Source organism: Zootermopsis nevadensis, unplaced genomic scaffold (assembly GCF_977971745.1).
Source record: "Zootermopsis nevadensis isolate Lab colony 2312 unplaced genomic scaffold, Znev_1.0 Znev_ptg000028l, whole genome shotgun sequence".
In the NCBI taxonomy this organism is placed as follows: Eukaryota; Metazoa; Arthropoda; class Insecta; order Blattodea; family Termopsidae; genus Zootermopsis; species Zootermopsis nevadensis.
The window spans coordinates 23453806-23464348 of record NW_028259160.1 but is presented as its reverse complement, the minus strand read 5'-3'; the positions used below and the strand labels follow the sequence as shown (position 1 = coordinate 23464348).

The window sequence follows — 10543 nt, the reverse complement described above, 5'->3', positions numbered from 1 at the left end:
CTCGGTTCCCCAGATACGGACATCGTGTATGTTCACCATGCCACTGATGTGGAATGTGGCTTTATCGGAGAAGATCAGTCTTTCGACGAACCCATCTTCCTCCATTTTGAACCGCATCTCCTCGCAAAAGCGTCGCCTTTTCACTTTGTCTGATGGTTTAAGGGCCTGCACCAATCGCAATCTTGTACGGTTTGGCATGTCCAATTCCCTGCTTCCTCTGGCCACTGACTTGCGGGGACTTCGCTGAAACGCCTCACGAACTCTTTCAATGTTGTCATCAGTCATACGAGGTCGACCAGGACTCTTGCCTTTACAGCATCCAGTTTCTACAAACTGCTTATGTTATTCTTGTGTGGTGCGTCTTTTTGAAACCGTGCACGAAACTCACGCTCTGGACACATCAAAACGGAGCACACAGAAAGCCTTCTCCTGCTGCAACGCCATCTTTGAAACTGGCCCCGCGGCCACGCAGTAAGCATGAGAAACTTGGACAGTTGCCGCCGCTGACGGTGTGTATGTTGTGCCCGTGTAAGGTTAGAAATAATTTTGTTATTAACTTTTGAAACCGCACCATTCTTTCTTGTATACCCTGTAATTGTCCTCCTTCACTTCATACATGTCAAAAATTTAAAATTAAACTATATTAAGTACACATTTATTTCTGCAGTAATTTTTAACTAAATTATGATATCAATCTTATACCGCATTGAATCAAAGAAGCTACTCAGGCACCTAGTCTACAAATTATGTCTACCGATGTTCATTCCCGTGTTCACATCAAATTTTATGTCTTCCCTTCGGGTTTTTTTTCAGACCCAAAATCCGTATTCACTTGTAATTTCTAAGTCATCCCCGATTTTTACCACGATTAATACTTTATTTCTAGACCCCTGCAAGTCCGCGGTTCAACTACCGACAGCGACACAATCAAGTTCGTTCCAATTCAATAATATACACAGAAGATACCGTGAATTTTTCCTTCGGGTAAAACCGGCTGGAACGTGATGCTGTCCACGTATCTCCATCTAGCTAGCTGTTAAAGATGCACGTACCTAAACCTTCAATAACCCATACGCCTTCATGCCGTAGTGCGTAATTAAACACGGACGCAACTTATCTTTAAAAAGAAATTAGTCTATCACGTGTAAGTTATAAGATGAGAAAAAAGAAGATAAAGATAAAGAACGAGAAGATGAAGATTTGCAATTCGTTTTCCTTCAAGGATGGAAATAAGGACTTCATTAGATAAAATCTCTCAACTACGGGATACTGGCAAAAACTAAGCTACAAACTACTACGACTACTGCAACATTGAAGAGATAAATTTCACCCACCAGCGATGAACTGGAGGTTTCTCAGATGACGTCGTCGCTGGACATGGCAATCGTCCGTTGTTTCTCGTGTCGTCTGCTACAAGTTCACTCACGTTTCAGAGCTACGCGCTACCTCCATTCACAAAGCAATGAGCAATTTTAGTTGACTTCTTTTTTTTTTTTGGGGGGGGGGGGAGGCTCTCTATGACTTCTGTATTATTTGATTTATATATAATATGAGCGACGTTCTTTGCAAATGACTTGACAATGCGAGCTTTCATAACTCTGAAAGAACAAGGGAATTAATAGAAAGTGTCGGATGCAAAGTTGTATTTTTGCCACCATACTCGCTAGATTTAAATCCAATTGAGAACTTTTGGTTTGTCATCAATGCACACTTTAATTTGCTAGTACGCTACTATATAATTAATAATTATAATGTAACAAGTCTTGGAAATTTTAGCTGCTGTTAAAATCTGATCTCATTGAAAGTCAACTCAAATGCGAAAATTTAAAGACGAAATAGTGACATATGTCGTTCTTCTACCTGTTATAAAGGGAGATGGAAACAAGAGGTATACAAGCAAGTGTTACAGTTTTCGATGTTTCTACAATCGGAAAAAATAAAAGTACAAGTTATTTATTTATTTATTTATTTATTAAATAACAATTATAACAATCTGAAAACTTCATTTAAAATCTCAGTGGCGGCGTTTCAATTATTTCGGCTTCAAAAAGCCTGTATTATTTTATTCACACTTAATTTGCATGTGATTTCGTTGTCCACTACGTCTCGTCCCTAATTTCAGTGTCAATCTCCCATCAATCCACACTTTAGTGTCCTAGTACCGATGCCTACGATATTATAAAATTTCAATCATTTCTCAATTACTTTCACTGAATGAACTTTGTCTACGTCAGAGGTGGTTAAATTTGGACTGTACGTCTCTCCTGCAATATGATTGTAATCTAAGGGCAAAGCTATGTAAATAAATAAAGATAATGTAGTTTTCAGCCCCATGAAATTTTCCAAATTGAAAATCTTCCCCGCTTTATAGTTTGTGTTAGCAGACGCTTAAGTCACCTCAAAATTACTTAACTTGAAAAGCTAGCCGTTACTCAGATCATCAAAACAGAAAATCCCCACTTTTTAAAATCTGGAAATCTTCTATATATGCTTTACCGAAGCCTACCACTGCAACTTAACGCATGGTCTGTGACCTCACACCCTCAACATTTCTAATATTGTGGGCAAACTAACTGCGTCTTTGCTGGATTCCGCTGATACTCCGTTGCAGCGCAGCGGCTGGACTGCAGGGTCGATGATGTTGTTAGTGGTTAAGAATGCATGCAGCTACAACTCTACACTAACCCGTCTATCCTCTGAGGGTAGGAAGAAGGCGAAAGAGAAGAAAAGAAAGAAGAAGGAGAGTTAATAGAAAGAATCTGAATTCATTTTTCTCAAGGGATGGAAACAGCAAAACATTAATTGGAGACTCAAAATTAAGGAACATTGGAAGGAGTTTAACCCCTGCACCCCAGGCGTTAGTCGTGTGTTAATTTAAAATTAAAGTAATTCGTTTCACTCGCCAGCAAAGATGGTAGAAACGAAATATGCCGGAGAGATGACCGCCGACACTGGAAACACGACAAGAGTGCAGCGTCCGGGTGGAAGCGGCTGAGGAACTCCGGGTTCCCCGGAGCGTGTAGACGCAACCGCACGGGTGAAAATGCCATGAAGATCCTCCTCTGAGTTTCGGAACCACGAAGATTCACTCGCCTTTCCCCTGAAACCAGACAATGTCCCATATAATGACAAGAATTTATATGTAGGGTCTGAAGCTCCATATTATTTAACAGTTTATTAACATTAATTACGATGATAGCAAACCAAATTTAAACATAACAGTGTGTTGTTCATTAATATTTACAACTTTTATTTATCAGACTAGAAGACAAAAGATTCTAAATTCATGGTCAACGTTATTTTGATTAGAACATACAAACAGCTTGGTTGAAAGTTATCTCCTAAACACAAAACACTCTTTTCTGAAATGCTAGACTAATTATAGAAAATGCACTTATTAAAAGCAGCTTGGGGGGGGGCGGGGGGATGCGGGTATTATCTGTAACGACACTACGCCTCGGCCTCGCAAGATAGAAATTTGTGCCTTACATCTTCAATCTGCGCGTAAATTGTTATCTCCTGTTCTCACTGTGGTGATTGTGATGATTAAGTTTACCGACGTTTAGGAAGTGATATTGCTACCTCCATCATAACAGCGATGATGGTGGGCCCTTGTGATGACGCAACATCACGAAAGACATTCATAAAACATTCTTCGGTTATGATTATTTGCTCCCAAGTGATTTTGGACCTTACGGGATAACATTTATAAATAACCGTTGCCATGGTAACGCTGCTAAGAGATGTTGGGTCTAATCGGATAATTATTATGATTATTATTGTTTACTACTTTACATTTTTGCCGTCATTCTTAGCGGGCAATTTATTAGTCTCAAAATTTTGCCCGTTATACCCCATAAGATGGCAGGATTCTTCTAAAAGATGAACTTGAAATTACATTGAATAAAGCGATAGTTGTCTACATTTAATGTGTCTTAAGATATGCTTCAGAATATTAAAAAGCACGAGCAAGATCTCTAACGATTGTCTGTCGACGGGGAGAGATTCGAACCCGAAACCTATCGAGTAGGACAACTCAATATTTATTTCTTGTATGTTTACTTACCCAACTCTCCTGATCTGTGTAACTAACCCTGACCGATCATTAAACAGACTACGTGCGCGATGAGGGACCATACATCAAAGGAAGACAGTGATTTCTATCTACACCAAGACATTCCAACAGCACCAGGTTCTAGCCAGTGTGCTCAACGGTTAAACGGGTACGGGGTTACTGCGACCTGCGGTAAACATCTGACCAGTAACGACGTATTACGGAACAGAGAATGACGTCCACACGTTCATAATCCCATGCTCTGGCAAAACAGATACGGGTGTAATTTTTCAATATTCGATTTAAAATAAATTGGATAATAATCATTTTATGCGGAAAAGTTTACAAAGATATGAGAGACTCAAAAAAGGAACAGAAATGTGATTAGTCCGTGAAACATTAAACAAGAATAATCTCTTTTAAAATTGACATATTGCAGAGGATATAGAGTCTGGATGTAATGACTCATGCGACTGTGCCATTAGGCGGCCTCATACGACCCGGATTTAAAGAAATCAGATATTATTCGTTCAAGTATCATGTGGAGTAACAAATATTTCCGAGGAACATATTTCTTCCATCCTCAGGGCTAAAGATTGGTGAGCATTAATGTTCCATTCTACAACATTAGGTGTAACTGGGAGGATAATATTAAAATCGTTCTTACGGAAATACTTTTCAAGGTTGCGAAATGGATTAATATGGCTCAGGAAAGACACCAGTGACGGGATTTTGTGAACACTACGCTGAACTTTCCATTCAAGGCGGATAATTTGACTGGCTGAGCCTATTGTTAGCTTCTAACTCCCACCTCAGAAATTCGCAAGACTACCTTTGATGGTCATATCGATGGCAAAGCATGTAAAATTTAAAAAAAAAAGTTGTATGGCATCTGGTGTCATTTCAATAAAATAAATTCTTTCTAAAATAATTAATAATGCCATACACGCATACGATAAAAATAGAAATTGAAGTCTCACTGATTATTACAGAAATTTGGACATATAATAATAATAATAATAATAATAATAACAATAATATTTGCTTTAAAGAGTTATTTTGATCTGGGACCATGCACAGCTACTGTATAACTCACAGTCGAACGCACGTATATGTACGATGATGTCCGACGCTACCAGAAGCTTGCTGGAATATCGGATGGATACCGGCCTTGCGATACGACCTTAAGGTCAAAACGTGCCCCCCATTTCCAAACAACCATTCGTAGTCAATACTCTTCGTTTCTAACACGTACTACTAACATTACACAGACCGATTTTCGTCAAATTCGATATTAACTGTATGTCACTATCTGTTACCTTCCATTGGTACTATCAGCCATGACCCTCGTTATTAATTTATGTATTAAAAGTACAAAGCCACGATTAAGAATATCCATAAATTTAAACTTGCATGCATCTAGGACAACAAATTCTGAATGTATTAGGCATTGGACATGGCAGATAGCTCCAAAATTGACTTTCGATATTACGCCCGTGCGCACAGACATGTTTAATTTGTTACCATGCACTTGGGCAAACATTACACGGATCCCTAGGGTCAAATAAACAGGTCACGCCGCCATTGTGCCAATTCTTTCAAGTACTGCATAATTTTTTGACGGCGTCTCCATGAACAGCGGAGAATTTTATGGAAGTGCATTAAGACGCACTCTTTCAACCAAGGTCAACAGTTCATTGCACGAAATAACAGAAAAAGATAATTATTTGTCTGAATTCGATTCTACAAGGAATTTAATCCATGGTTACACGTGATATGAGCAATGCGACAAAGTTGGAGAATGTGTAATATTCCTAAGAATTCCATTCACGCAGTGCATTTATTGAGACTATCTGCTGTTTTCTTCCAGCTTAAAACATGTTTTCAAACACGGCAGCAATTTCTTTCTCGTACTGAACACGTACACGTGTTCAACTTATCAAATGGGACACGAAGTGCTGGAAACAGCGACTTCTTCAAGTTTTGTTATTATTCTCGAGACAGTATTCAATGGCGCAACAAATATTCGAGCTGAGGAACGACTGGATTTTAGAGCAACACACACCTGAACGCGGTCCTAAATTCGTCAGAATCTGTCGAGAATAGATGAACCAATTTATTGTAACCTGAGTGTCAACCCATCCTAATCTTCGGAACTTATTAAAAACACAGACAGACAGAGAGAGATGTTCCAACTAAGTTAACAGTCCTATAATATTTCTTGATCATTTAGACAGGCGTAATACTTCGTTTCTCACTCTGTAAGACAATCCGAACTTGTAAACACTTAGGGAAAGAGATTCAAGAAGATTATTTACAAGCGAGTGGGGCGAAGTAATACTGATAAAGAAAAAAGTTTGTAAACGGTACATTAAGCCTTCAACAGAGAATGCTAAATACCAAGTAGTTCAATTCTGAAAGTTTACTTCAACGTATGTACCAAGTGTTTTAATTATGATGCCTTTAATATTTATGGCTTTTGTATGATTCTCGGAATAAACAGCGATCATTTCCTTAAACAGCGTTAACCAGTTGATCTTCGTAATGGTGAAGAGTTGTGTTTTCTTCGCGGTAGACTGAATTCTTAAATATTATTCAGACGACCTACGGCTTCATGGGGTTAATGATGCTTATTTTTTACATTTCAAAGAGCACACAAAAAGTTAAGTTATGAAACCTCTTAAGAAGGGAATGAATTATTTCAGAAGATTTAGTAGCGGTGAGACTTAATATTAACTGTGTTTTTGTATAAAGAGTATCTAGAGATGTGAATCAGACTGCAGTGACTCACGATAGACTCAAATTTCGGTTTCCTTGCAGTTGTAACCCTTCAGTTTCCATAACAGAGGAATTTCATTGATTAGGAAAATAGATTAGGTACTCAATTTGACGATATTTTATATTACTATACACAGAATAAACTGAAAGTCGACAAAACTGCAATTTTTATTAGCGAAGAGTAATTATAACTGTTATAAATTACGCCTTCATAGTTTTCTGACTCGAGATACTGTAAACTGGTGTAGCTTTAATTCAATATATATCTCTACTGTGTTGCTACAAGTGGACTTGAATATCAACGCACTTCCTCTTGGTCTACGCTCCTGTATTCCATCACCATCCTTCGGGATACAACGCAGAACGATACTTCGTTCTGATGACTACCTCAATCAAGCAAAGGATGTTGAAAATGTTTCTCCATATTTTGGGAAACTCTGCTCTATACAGCGCTACATTCTAACAGCTCTGTCTAATTCCATTACCGCGTAAAGGACGCCTACTCAGTCGCGTCCCTGGTAGACGGCTAATCCAAATCAATACAGACTCCGTACGCAATACTCGGTCCACCTAACACCAACAGCATTTCCTTACGAAATTTATCCAACAGAAATGACGTAAGGACGACCAGTCAGTTTTTAAAATTTCTGTGTCTATACACGAAGAGAAAGGCTTTGACCAGTTAAACGACTTTCAGCTACAGGATGACTGCCGTACATGTTTACATCAAGAGAGACGCAAGAAACTGGTCTCATACCGCAAGTGTGCGTGTCTATCACGTCTCTGCGATTGTCTGCATTTTCTCCTTTTCCAATTCTCAAATGATCTGTAACTTTTCCTTTCTGTTTCCAACTCATAAAAGAACTCGATTCCTTACCGTACGTAGGGGGGTTTCAAACATTCTTTGATTTTGGCGATATCGGTACCTTCGCGAAATCCCATCCACGCAGACCAGGCTTTACTCAGACACTACATTACCGTCGAGACATAATAATTTCTAATTTCCCACAGAACACTATCTACGAAAGTCATTATAATTTTGAATCGACCTTGAAATAATACATCACCGTACTCACCCGAGTCCATCGCTCACTGGTGCCTCATCGTTTGAGACGTATCGAGCCAGACGACGTCACAGAGCAGCGTCCAGGAGCGAGACGTGGAAAAATCTTCAGGTTCAGAGGTTCACGACGGCGATGAAGAATGATGATATCATAATCACCGTGAATGTGAAGGGGGCTCCGCCAATCACCTCAAAGCAGACATAATGACAAGAATTTATAATTACGTCGCTTCTGTACTGAACCCCCCGAGGAGGAAATTGCCAGATTACGTTACTGAGGCCACGATCGTCCCAGGCCGGGAGGTGGTACGGCTTGGGGGGTGGAGGTAAAGCGGTGAAAAGTCAAAAGAAAACCAAATGAAACTACTTCGAATAACTCCGGCTTGGTATCCAACTCCAGACGCCCAACTCAACCCCCACAAACCCTGACTTGCCTTCCGACTTTCTCCTCGAGTCGTTATCTCTCCGGCGGACACACACAGACTGTCCTAACTGCCCTGCTGTCTGATCAGGGTCTCGAACCCGCCGACTCCAAAGAACTTAGAGAGGGGAGATAAGCCACTTCGAGCCATGAGGCATGGCTCAGTACGTACGCTCTGAAACTTGATCAGTGGGCATTATCTGACAATATCTCACCGGAGTCCTTAGTTCGCTGCTGCTGTAATATAATTTTCGGGTTGACGTGTTAGCGACCTCACGATGTAAGCGGCCGTCATCCTCACCGCTCCGTAAACCTCAAGTCTTGAACGAGTGTCACGTGGTTGTTAACACTGACCTAGAAGGAGACGGAATGCATGGGCAGAATCACAGAACAATCAAAACGTAAAATAGAATAATATCTCAGAATACCTAGTTCAGTGTTGCAACGTCATTTCAGCCATCTTGTCTTGTGTGACGTAGGCCAAGTCACGTTTTATCGGGAACAGCACGCAATATAAGTTTTTCTTTCAACGTACTTTCAGAACTCTCTATTTCAGAGGCTGGAATATTTCATGCAACTCACCTTGAATGACTTAAGCGGGTTCGCGTTGTACAGGACGTAGCACCCGAGGACACACAACAGGACACATGTACTCTCGCATGAGCGTGTCACAGTCCTAGAGAAAAATATATAGACGATCTTATATCACTCCACTTTCTCCATGGAAAAGCGACGTAATTCACCTGTAAAGCCGCCAGAAAGAAATGCCGATAAGTCAAGGTCGTTATCTATCCGACCAGGTTAAATCTGTATTCATTATGATAAGGTCAAATCCAGGAGTCAATTATAATCAATATTACAATTTTCATCGATTTGTGCTTACATTACACGTACAGTGAATGACAAAAGAGGTGGAAATCCACACAATAAGAATTTATTATTATTATTTTCGCTTCAGATTCCAGGAATACATTTTCAATGGTGCAAGGGTTAATAAAATCTAACTCAAAGACGTTTGTAATTTCTAGAGAAAATCGGTTAGTATTTTCACTATCACGAAATCGCCTGCATTATTTAAAGACTCGTACTACCACCACGAAAGCTTCAACGACTTTTTGGCTGTCGAATAAATCGAGAAATAAAGCAAACACAAGCTGAGACGTAATATCAAAATGGCCGACTAAAGCCCCAACTTACGTAAAGACAGCGTACATACGCGCTGTACCGGAGCAGGAGACAGACTAACGGAAAAAACACAACTTGTTCGTTGGAAACAAGTTTCGCGGAGCATGCTGGGAAAGGCAAAGATGATAAACTCATCCAACGCGTGTCGGCAGAGATGACTAAGGGGCAGATAAAATTATACGTCCAGTAATAAAACACTGGAAGCGAAAATACTACGAGCAGCGAAAAATCAATGATTCAATCGAATGAAACCAAATCGCGGGACGGAGGGTCAGCCTCAGACCGTAAATGGTCGTAGAGAATAAAACGAAGCTCGAAAGACGAAAAATAAACGGCAGCGTCCTCTGTGCGGAAACATGGAGACCCACCACAAGCGCCAACCCGCACAGAGGGAGGAAGTTATTATTTTTGAAAAGGCAAATATCTCCCGATCTCTAGGAATCTGAGAGACAAAACTTATGTCACTTTGAGGGAACATATATGTCATCGTCATGTCAGAGTCACGTCAATGTATGTCGAAGGGTTTGGAGGATAGAGACATTTTAATTTTTCGAGATTATTTGAAAGTCAATTACTGAAAAGGCAAATATCTCTCGATCTGTAGGAACCTGAGAGACAAAACTTATGTCACTTTGAGGGAACGTATATGTCAACTTCATGTCAGAGTCACGTCAATGTATGTACAAGGATTTGGAGGATAGAGACATTTCAATTTTTCGAGATTATTCGAAAGTCAATTTATGAAAAGGCAAATATCTCCCGATCTGTAGGAATCTGAGATACAAAACTTATGTCGCTTTGAAAGAACGTATATCTGATCATCATGTCAGAGTCACGTCAATGTATGTCCAAGGGTTTGGAGGATACAGACATTTTAATTTTTCGAGATTATTCGAAAGTCAATTTTTAAAAGGCAAATATTTCCCGATCTGTAGGAATCTGAGAGACAAAACTTATGTCTCTTTGAGGGAACGTATATGTCAACTTCATGTCATAATCACGTCAATGTATGTCCAAGGGTTTGGAGGTTATAGACATTTAA

At 39.7% G+C, this 10543-nt stretch overlaps 1 long non-coding RNA gene across 1 annotated transcript; it reads right to left on the bottom strand.

The window, feature by feature from the left end:
• Window positions 1-2024: 2024 nt before the first annotated feature.
• Window positions 2025-9671, bottom strand: LOC147872434 (uncharacterized). The gene is made up of 5 exons (XR_015537416.1): window positions 9514-9671; window positions 8899-9059; window positions 8532-8670; window positions 7909-8084; window positions 2025-3100 (listed from the first exon to the last, which is right to left on the bottom strand). It is a non-coding gene; the product is annotated as an uncharacterized LOC147872434 (long non-coding RNA).
• Window positions 9672-10543: the final 872 nt, after the last annotated feature.